The sequence below is a fragment of the Setaria italica genome, chromosome II (genome assembly GCF_000263155.2).
Source record: "Setaria italica strain Yugu1 chromosome II, Setaria_italica_v2.0, whole genome shotgun sequence".
Lineage (NCBI taxonomy): Eukaryota > Viridiplantae > Streptophyta > Magnoliopsida > Poales > Poaceae > Setaria > Setaria italica.
The window spans coordinates 29,674,462-29,686,283 of record NC_028451.1 but is presented as its reverse complement, the minus strand read 5'-3'; positions in this window follow the sequence as shown (position 1 = coordinate 29,686,283).

The window sequence follows — 11,822 nt, the reverse complement described above, 5'->3', positions numbered from 1 at the left end:
GAAACGGAAGTTCATTATGATGCTGACACTTATCCAAGGCCCAAAGCAACCCGGCAATGACATTGATGTGTACCTAAGACGTTGGTTGATGAACTTTTACAGCTCTGCAAGGAAGAAGGTGTACGTGTGTGGGATGAGAATAAACAAGAGATGTTTAACCTGCGAGGACTGTTGTTCGTAATCATCAATGATCGACCTGCACTAAGTAACCTTTTCGGGATAGACAAACAAGGGATATCGAGCCTACACCCACTACTCAGATGACACAGATGGCATGTATTTGAAGCACTGTAAGAAGGTAGTCTATATGGGTCATCGTTGATTTCTCCATGCTCACCACTAGCTGCGAGAAAGCGGGATGCATTTCAAAGGGGCACTAGAAACTCGTAAAAAACTTTTACATTATAATGGAAAACGTGTCTTTGAGATGATAAAGGATGTAAGGGTAGTATTTGGAAAAGGTCTTGGTAGCCAACCTGTTCCGAACAACGATGACGGACGTGCAGCCATATGGAATAAAAAGTCAATATTTTGGAAGCTACCTTATTGGGAAACCCTAGATGTCCGCAATGCAATAGACGTGATGCATGTGACGAAAAACCTTTGTGTGAACGTGCTAGGCTTCATGGGTGTTTATGGGCCCTCAAAAGATACACTGGAAGCACGACGGGACCTTAAAGAAATGGGGCAACAGGATGACCTACATCCGGAAAAGAGAGATAACGAACAACACTACTTACATCCTGCTAGTTACACTCTCAGCAAGGAAGAGAAGGATAGCATGTTTGAATGCTTGAAAAGTCTGAAGGTCCCGTATGGGAACTCCTCGAATATAAAGAGAATAATAAATATGAAAGAAAAGAAGTTCACAAATCTCAAGGCCCATGATTGCCACATGTTGATGACCCAGTTGCTTCCGGTTGTACTGAGGGGTGTTCTACCAGAGAATGTTCAATTGCCGCTCGGAAAGCTATGCACATTTCTCAATGCGATTTCACAGAAGGCAATCAATCCATCGAAGCTAACAAAGCTACAGAATGATGTGGTGCAATGTCTTGTCAGCTTTGAGTTCGTATTTCCAACATCTTTCTTCAATATTATGACTCACCTTCTAGTTCACCTAGTAAAACAGATTAATATTCTCGGACCAGTATACCTGCACAATATGTGGCCTTTCGAGAGGTTCATCTCAGTCCTAAAAAACTATGTTCTTAATCATGCCCATCCAGAAGGAAGCATCGCCAAAGGATATGGAACAGAGGAGGTGATCGAGTTTTGTGTTGATTTTATTGACTCAATTGAGCCGATTGGGGTTCCAACTTCACGCCACGAAGGGAGGCTGGGGGGAATGGGCACCCTTGGAAGGAAAATATGTTTGAGCAATGAAGCTAATTTGTTCAACAAGGCACACTACATTGGTTGCCAAAACAACTTATGGGTAACTCTGAGATTCACCCACAGCTTGCTTGGTTAGCTAGGGGACCTTCTAGCACAATCGTGAAATTCCAAGGCTACGAGATAAATGGTTATACATTTTACACGAGAGCCCAAGACTAGAAAAGCACGAACCAGAATAATGGTGTCCGCATAGATGCCATAGGCAGAAATAGTAGCAAGGACTCTTATTATGGTTTCATAGAGGAGATATGGGAAATCGAATACGGACTGTTGTGCATCCCTCTGTTTTGTTGACAATGGGTGAAGCTAAATGGCGTAACCAAAGATTAGTCTGGAATGACAATAGTGGACCTTAGCAAGACTGGATACAGTGACGAACCATTCGTACTCACCAATGATGTGCATCAAGTTTTCTATGTGAAGGACATGTCTAGCAAACCCAAGAGAAATCTAGAAGATCCATGGGAGCCAAAGCGCCATATAGTCCTTCCAAGTAAAAGAAAAATTATGGGAGTCAAGGACAAAACAGACTAATCAGATGATTATGATCAGTTTGCAGGCATGCCTCCATTCGCTGTTGAAGTTGACCCTAGCATCCTGCTATCCAAAGAAGAGGCTCCGTACTTGCGCTGCGATCATCACCAAGGAACATTTGTGAAGAAGAAGTTTTTTAATGTTACGTTGTAATGCGTTAAATTTGTTTCACATTTATGATTAATTTCATGTACTACTTGATACAATTTCATGTGTGCTTAAATTAGTTGTTTTCACGTGTATCAATTATTTAATTGATAATTTCTTGATGATAGTGATGCAGTAAAATAATTATTTAAAAAGGTAATATAACTAGTGTAGAATTAATGAGTCATTCAAACTTATTGTCAATATAATTGCTAATTAAATATATTTTTGAATGTTCGAAATATGTAAAGTTTTAATTTTTGCTGCATGAAATCCAGCGAAAATATAAAAAAATATATTTCCAAAAAAGAAGAGGGAGATGAGAAATGGGAGAGGGACCTTTTATCCCGGTTCGTAATTAGAATCGGGACAAAAGGGTAAATTTTAGTTCTCGCTTGGACGTCACCTTTTATCCCGGTTCTATTTACGAACCAAGATAAAGGGTTGTCCTTTTATCCCGGGTGCATCAAAATCGGGATAAAAGGGCAGGTCTTTTATCCCGGTTGCTTACAAACCAAGATAAAAGGGCAGGCCGTTTACCTCAATTTGTAAGAAGAACCGAGATTAAATGTCCATTTCTCTCGGTTCTTCTTACAAACTGAGATAAATGGTAGAGGGGGTGGATAAAAGTAACTGGTGTTTCTACTCCCCCCACACCCAGTAACTTAGCAAAATTTTTACTCCTCTCTAGCCTCCGCATTGTCTCCGTCGCTGGCTTCGCGGGCATCACACTGCCGCCTCCATCCTCGTCGCCGCCAGTTGTCTTCATCCCCGTCGCCGCCTCCTCTCCGTTCGCGCTGTCGTCCTCCGCCTCCATCCGCATCGTGGTTCGTCGTCGTCCGCAAGCCGTGTCCTCCCCTCCGTTCGGCGCCCCGTCCTACCTCCTCCGTCCAGCGCCCCGTCCTCCCTCCTCCGTCCGCGCACTCCATCCTCCCTCCTCCATCCGGTGCCCTGTCCTCCCCTCCTCCGTCCGGCGCCTGTCCTCCCTCCTCCTCCGTCCGGACTCCGTCCAGCTCCCCATCCTCCCTCCTCCATCCACGCGCCGTCCTCCATCCGCGTCTCGAGCCCCGATCCACCTCGCGCGCCTTGCCACCACGGCCACCCTCGCGCATCGTCGACCCCGCGCCACGCCCGCGCGCGTAAAACCCCGGCACCCGACGCTCTATCTAGTTAATACATTTGGCAGCGATGATGCAAGGCAGTGATGAAAGCCTTTTTTTTTACTTTTTGCTAGTTATATAATTAATAGAAAATTATGGATTAGTAAAATTGTATAGGAAGTTAGAATAAATTTGGCAGTGATGCAGATAGTGATGCAAGCCTTTTTTATTTACTTTTTTCTAGTTATAAATTTAATATAAAATTTTCAATTGGTAAAATTGTATAGGAAGTTAAAATAAATTTGGCAGTGATAAATCTAATTGGTACAAATTTTAGAAAAATTCCAATAAATTAGTAGAAATCTCTATAGATAAATTACGCTTCAATTTTTATAGAATTCAGTAGAAATTAGTATAAATTAGTATGGTTTCACCTTGTTCTTCTATGAGTTCATGTATGTACATTAACTTGTAATACATTAAAGACATGTCATGTAATTAAGTTTCATTCAAGATTTTTTGTGTATTTTTGAAGAAGTTTTCATGTAAGTTTAATTTTGTGTACGGTTTCATTTGTACATTTCTATGATTTCATTTATATACCTTAACATAGATGTATTATGATTTCATGTGTGTTTGGAGTAGTTGAGATGGCGGACGACGAGAATGCAAGGTTCATGCTGGAGGACATTATTGCTAGTAGAGATCATAACATAATGTACACCGAAGAAGAGAGTAACTAGGCGGACACGTACCTCAACATATCCGCCGATGGCAAGGAAGAGCCTAAGCAAAACCTTGCCGCGACGGAAGATACCGCCGAGGTATATATCATTAATAACATTGTACCCTATTTAGAATGTCTTCTTCTTTATTATTATGTACTAATTAACGAATCTTGAACTATTAGCCGTTTGGATCGGCGAACCCTAAGAAGACACGAGGTCGAAGCATGGTGATGGATGGATCTCAAAAGCTAGAGATCACAGAAGTGTCAGAAGACGGCAGGCCGGTTGCTCCCATCGATGTGGCAAACAAGTACGTGACTCAGCTCGGGGCAATTGTAAGGGACAATGTGCCCATCAGCTTCAAGAAATGGAGAGGAAAAAGCAATGATCCGGACGCGCTACCGCAAACAGAAAAGGATATGCTGTGGGAACAGGACAACCAACATATCATATTTCCCGCTAGATATATTGAAAAGGATGTGAAAGTGTGGGCGCTGAAGAAGATGGCCACACAATTTCAAACATTCAAGAAATTTCTAGTTTCAAAGTACATTAAGGAGGACAAAACTCCAGATTTCAATGAATTTCCAAAGTTGAGTGGCCACTGGGAGGCATTTGTCGAGTACAAGAGGAGCCACGACGGTCAGCAAAAAGTCAACACCAACGTTGAAAATGCTAGTCGTAAGAAAGAGTACCATAAGCTAGGGCGAGGTGGTTACAAAATAAGCAGTGCCTAAATTTCAGAAGATGGAATAAGACCGAACGGGGTGTCGTACCAGCAACTCATGAATGCATCCAACGAGCTAAAAATTGGTTTTTCGCTCATGGAGGCAAACTGAACCCAGAGGATGGGACGTTGATCTCAACTGAGGAAATATGTCTCAAGGGCAAAGAGCTTGCCAAGAACATTGAAGATGTGAAGGCTGGGAGGTTGGTGGTGGATCGAGAAATGGATGAGCTCACATTAGCCCTCGGGAATCCTAAGCACCCAGGATGTGTCCGCGGGTTTAGGATTATTTTGTGGAAGTACGGTTTCAAAGAAGACAGAGACTTGTACAGAAGATGTAAGTGAAGAAAGGATTAGGCTGAGCAGAGCTGGCGGCGCAACCTAGAATCTCAATTGCAATCTATAGAACAAAGAATGCATGACGAAGTCAATCGTTGAGTGGCCCTTTCCCAATCAGAAGCACAGCCCAATCCACTGGACCAGCAATAGTTCGCTGTTTATTTCATCATTTCCCAATCAAAAGCACAGCCCAATCCACTGGACCAGCAATAGTTCGCTGTTTATTTCATCAGGCAATGCACCTCCTATGAGCTGCATGTACCGGTCGGTAAACTGACTATTAAGGTATACTCTTATACATAATTAATATTTATGCAATAATCTTCTCAATTCATCGATCCACCACGCCTCAGGATTGGAGTTTAATAACATCTTTATTTTTGCTATATGTACAGGTAGTGTACGTGAATGCCTTACCAAGCTGGGCAACGCAGGCGAGCCATGGCATGGAGATTCCACCTAGCTATGCTTGTGTCTTGGTAGAGTAGCTCGTTGATTGGCAATATGAAGGCTATGAGCTCCAGCTCCCAGGAGGTGTTGGGGAAAGGACATTAGGAGATGCGGTTCAAGGAGGCATCATTCTATGGCGCAAATGCTACATCATCATCTCGGGCATGGAGGCAGCGCCCCTCCCGGAAGAACCCGAGCTGCAGCCATCTCCACAAATGGCAAGACCGACTTCTCCACCACAATCAATTCCAGGGCCATCATCACCAGGACCATCACCATTAGGACCTTCAGCACTAGGACTGTCGTCAATGCATGCTTGAGCAAAGTCTCCATCTCCACATCCAGCTGGCGACGACGACAACAACTCTCCTCTCCGCTCACCGACGACGTTGGGAATAAGAGCAGTCCCAAGCAAGGTACCTGCAGCCCCGAGAAAGGAACTTGTTGGAGACCCAATTATGAAGTCACGACCAACAGCTCCCAAGCCAGCACATAAAAAGAGGAAAACAAATAAGGAGCCTGAAGTGACTCCTGATGAACGTTGGAATGCAATGACTCAAGAGGAATGCTGGTCCGAAATCCAAGCAAAATGCAAGGATTTGTTCGGGAAAAGGGTTGAACAAAAAAAAGCAAGAGAGATGGAGCCACAACCAACAATTGATCCAACTAAATTACAATTTTTTCAGAAGATGTCACATTCAAACAAGGAGGCGATGAATATAGGGAAAAAAAGAAAAGGAAAGTCATCTTCAAGTGTTGTTGATCGCTTCCTTCATCATCTACCAGAAGGAGACGCTAGAAGGATAGCACCAATACCCAAGTCTCAACAAGATCAAGTATTGCAATTCATGGAAGAATTTGGAGTGGGACTTGATCAATGTATAGAGCTAGGTGGTCACGAGCCAGCAGCTTCACAGCCATTTCAATCGAGATGGACGTTTGAGTTAGGAAAGTCTTTGGTAAGGCCTGAGTTGGTAGGGAGCCTATCACCAAAGATGTACGAATTCCATGAATGGTACATGAAGACGTCTACCAACCAGACTTCCATGTTCGCCCTTAAGGTAAAACCGATAGATTTTTATGGCGAAGGTGAGAAATGCCTCTGGCTGGAATTCAAAGATATATACGAAGTGTACCATCAAGATGCTCTAGACGTCTCTCTCATCAGCGCCTGGGCTCTGTAAGTATCCATTTATCTATATGTAAATTTTGGACCATATCATTATTTTTTATGCATGCGTCACCCTACTAACTTTGTCTTCCTTTTTATGTAGGCGGCTAATTCAGAAGTGCCGGCAGGAAGGATACTTGCATGTTGGCTTCATGGATCCATCCGTAGTTAACCAAACCCAATTACGAGATTTTACAGATAAAACGTTGGTGGAATGTTTCAATATGCTGGACCTTCAAGGTGGCAAGAGCTACATACTACTTCCATACAGCTTCAAGTAAGTGTTTGTACGTCTTAGTATCCTTTTCCTTATTTGATTAATGAATATTTACGTACATAGTAACCACTAGATCCTAATAGTAATTGAGCCTAATAGAAGCTGAGTTACCATCCTCGATTCCTTGAGGAAACCACTAGCGGAGTACCAAGAGATTCAAGACATTCTATACTTGTAATTAATAATTCTGGACCTTTATCTCAATACAAAAGTGTGTTTCCTAGATTTTCGCCTAACACTATATCATTCATTATTTAAATCTGTAGGGCATGGAAATAATTCATCAAAAAACGACGCCAAGGTGCATTCCAAGAAAAACTTACATGGGACACAGACTTCCCGGTACGTATGAAGTTTGCATATGACAAATATTTTATAACTTGTTTTTTTCCCACTGAAGTGCTTAAGACATGAACAAGGGAATAATCTATGTGGGTACTATGTCTATGAGAACATGCAAAGTTTTCTGTCACACAAGGCCAGGTTGACGTCGCAAGAAAAATAGGAAGTATCATAATATAAAATAATACTATTAATAGTTAATTGTTTTCTAGCTCCTTATATTTAATTATCCATGTAATATTATTCACTTCCAAATTACAGATGCATAATATTCGAGACAAGATCTTGGAGAAGAAAACAATAGACAAAATATGCGAAAGTCTCGTAGGATTCCTGCTGGACGAGCTGATAAACCCACAAGGAGAATTTCATTACGGTGGATGAAATTAAGAAGCACCGAGCAACACCTTGATGAAGATCCTAGAGCTATATAGCTAGCTAGCTAGGAATTAATTGTACTATATATATACTAATCAAGAATCGTACATATACTAGCTGATTTTATAAGAATTGTATATATAAGTATGTAATAGTTAAATTGATTCGTTTAAATACTATATATAGTTTGATTAATTTCATTAATTATAAAAAAACTCTCAACTAACTAAAGGGGTACGTGATGCACGAAATTATAGGCGCCATGAAGGTGCCTGCATGGCGCTGTATAAAAAACAAACCGGGACTAAAGAGGCGACCGACCTTTAGTCCCAGTTTGTAACACCAACTGGGACTAAAGGGGTCTGACCAGCGCCTGGCGTGGCAGCCCCGTTAGTCACGGTTGGTTTTACAAACCGGGACTAAAAGAGGGCCTTATATCCCGGTTCAGGGACCCGTGATAAAAGACCGTCCCCTTTTATCTTGACGGGTTAATCCCGGATGCATTTTCGGGAGATATGCACCCTACGAACTGGTACTAATACCGAGTTCTCTAGTAGTGTGTGTTTGTAGTGCTTGTTTTAGGCCATAGAGAGATTTTTGGAGTTTGAAGACACGGTCAGGATGTTTAGGATTTTCAAAACTAGGGGGTTGTTTCACATACACTTCCTCCTCAATGAAACCATTTAGGAAGGCACTTTTCACATCCGAGCTATAACAGGCCAGAACAAACATGGAGATTTTGTCTCAACCCTTAGTTATGAGGGTCACTAGGTTCTGCAAATGCTGGTGGTAAACTCAATTACTTTCAAGCTACTGCGTTCTTGAGGGTCTCCACTCTCCAGCATCATGCATGCATGACACCACGTGATGTATTCTTAGAGAAAGAAGAAGACACACACTTAGGAATCCATAACGAACAGCTCTTTATTAATTTCATTATCTAAACTCTTACAATTATTACACAGTACAAATAGAAATAGGATCACAACATTCCTCCTAAATACAAGTATTGACCGTCTATGTATATATCAGTCATCGAGACATATGATGAACACTTAATAAATTATTTATATATAAGAACTAATGAATGATCTGCCATAGCTAGCTGGATTATATCTATTGATCGACCCATTATTATTCTACACGTGAATTCGATTGATCGAAAAGGCGCAGCAGTTCACAAGATAAGGTGAAATCATGGAGCTTTCGCCGGCGGAGTGGGGCACTTCTTCCCCGGAGGAGCATTCTGGTCGTTGGTGCAGTTGCTAGACCCAGCCGACGCTTTGCTGACAGAAATCAGCCGACGCGACTGCGCCTCCGTGTGCGCTGCTGCCCCTTGCTTGCCGGGAGCAGGGACTTGGCACCCATTTCCCGGTTTCTTTGGGTCATGGGTACAAGGGTTAGGCTTAGGCCCTGACAGACGGCGCGCCGCGGCGGCGGCGTCTGCGCGCATAGAAACCGCGACGAGCAGCAGCAGCGCTACCAGTAGAACCATCGTCGCTGCTGCTCCGGCGCCGGATCCTTTGCCTCCTCTCTTCATCGTCGTCTTTAATTTAGTGATGATCTCTAGTCTTTATCTAGCTAGCTCTCTGCGTTTTTCGTGATCTCGAGAGCAAGGAGCGTATGGTGTTTGGTGAGTGCATGAGTGCTGGCTATTTATAGGCATGCAACCAGCTGAAGCCTGAAGGATTCCAAGCATTAGTGGCACTCGCGATCCACCAGTCTCTGCGAACGTTTTTGACGGATTCGACTTGTGAAGCATTTGAGAGTAATTTCGTTTATTCCAGTTCAAACATGTGGAAAGCTAGGGGGACTGGGCATCCTTGACATCGAGCGACTAGCAAGGAGACCCTCCGATTACGATGGTGTTGGTTCCAGTGGAAAATTGAAGATAGACCATGGAAAGGACTGGAGATCCCTTATACCAAAAGTGATAAGACCTTTTCAATGCAGCAACAGTAGTTACGGTGGGCAACGGCAAGAATGCCCTCTTGTGGCACTCCTCCTGGATAAATGGGACAGCACCAAAAAAACATAGCACCACTGCTTTTCAAAAGGTCAAGACGTAAAAACTTCTCAGTGCACATGGCACTCTAGGATAACTACTGGATAGACCAAATTTCTCCACTTACGACAGGAGATGAGATCAGAGAATACGCAAATCTTTGGGAGGAAATCCAGATGCAACAAATCAATCAGGATATTGGACAGAGAATGGCGAATACTCAGAAAAAGTGCATACCTCATCCAGTTCCAAGGCTAGACAAAGAAAATCAACGTCACTCCGATATGGAAGGCCAAAATAGAACCTAAATGCAGGATCTTTGCTTGGATACTGCTACACAGGAAAATTCTAACGACAGATAATTTGGCAAAGCGGAACTGGCCGAATGACCCAATTTGCAAGCTATGCAATATGGCCCCGGAGACACTAACATATTTGTGTAAAGACTGCACATACACCACTGCAGTATGGAACCGTCTGGCTATATGGTTCAGTCTGCATCACTTACTGACAGCGAATAGGATATCCTCGGTTTACGATTGGTGGAAGCAAAGTAAGAGGCTCATTGCAAGACAGAACAAATTCTACTTTGATGTACTTGTTGTGTATTTCTGGTGAAACATATGGAAAGAAAGAAATAGAAGAACATTCAACTAAGAGAGCAAGCCTTTCAAGGATGTGACATATACCTAATCAAGGAAGAAGCTGGACAATGGCAACACAGCGCAACAGTCAAGACATACAACAGGAAGCTTAGGGTTTCTTCGTTTTCTTCTTTTTTTCTCACCCGCCTGTAAGCAGTGTGCAATAGGGGTTTCTGTTGCTTTTGTTTTTGCTCCCCACTTGTGTGCCTTCTACTAGGCTGCGTTTAAGTTGTACTTCAACTTTTTATTTCTCCTTTTCTAATAAAAATTTGGCAAAACTCTTGGCGTCCGTTCTGTACTTGATCACGTATATACCTGAAGCTAATGGACAGATCAGTGGCCTCACTGCTGTGACTGGTATGCATAACGCATTTGACGCGTTGCCACACTTGCCATAGCAATCCAAGTCATGGATGACCGGTATAAGATTACGCACAATGCTGATTAGACACGGCAGAAACATTCAAAATCCAGCTAGTCGGTCGCCTGATGGAATTCTTTCGCAGCTGAACTCGATGCTGACTTGAGTTTTGTACACAAATAGTATGGACTAGATCTGTCAAAAACTGAAAAATTCGGTGATCTGCCTTGAAGCTTCCCAGCTATGGCATTGCAGACAAAAAAACGTACGGATTGACTTCTGAACTTTTAGACTTGTGCTGCACTGTTGATGTGGCAATCAACTGTTCTTCTCACTTGGCATTCTGTTCTACCCAAAGATTCCATCTTTGCGCATCAAATACATATGAATTTGTCAAAGAATGTACACATTGTGGCACGCAGCTGGAGCATGGATGAATGCACTGGCGTTGTCGCGCCGGCCACTCGAAATTGGTTTTGAAAGATACCAAATATTTCTCATGAATTAACTAATTACCACTGACTTCATTTGCGGGTGCGGAGAACGTTTTTGACGGAATAAATAGGTGAGATTGGTCCTGTATCTATGTTTTCCAATTCAAGAATGGACTGAATCATTGCGGTATACATACCTAAAACTTTTGGAAAATGGTGTAGACACCTGTGGACCTACAGGCTACAACTTACGACAGTAGGATGAACCAGGTATGCATAACGTATTGGACGGCCCATCCATTGTAAATTTTTTTTGAAAGGAACCAGGCAGGAGCATCCATTGGAAATTACAACTCGTTGCATGGCAAGGCAAGTCTAGAATCACCGTTAGAGTACAGATTTGCAATATGGGTCTGATCTGCTGAACATTCAGAAGGCAGCTATAGCGGTTTCGTTGAGTTCGTTTGTAGCTGAACTCAATAACTGATTTGAGTTTGGTACAAAAGTACAGAGTATATTCGTCGAGCAATCGCAGTGGTCAGCAGCCTTGAAGTTTCCCAGCATACATTGCCTATGACGATACTGCAAACCCAAATAAACCCTGAAGGCTGATTTTGAAGATTTCTTACTTGTGCTGATCTGTACTTTCCACCAAGTTAGGCTGACCACAGACTTGACATTCTTTTTAGACAGAATAATTAATATTAATTCCTTATATCTTCACAAATCAATGGCAGTATATACTACAAGATATATAAGATATGCTGAGGGTGTGTCATCAAGTGGC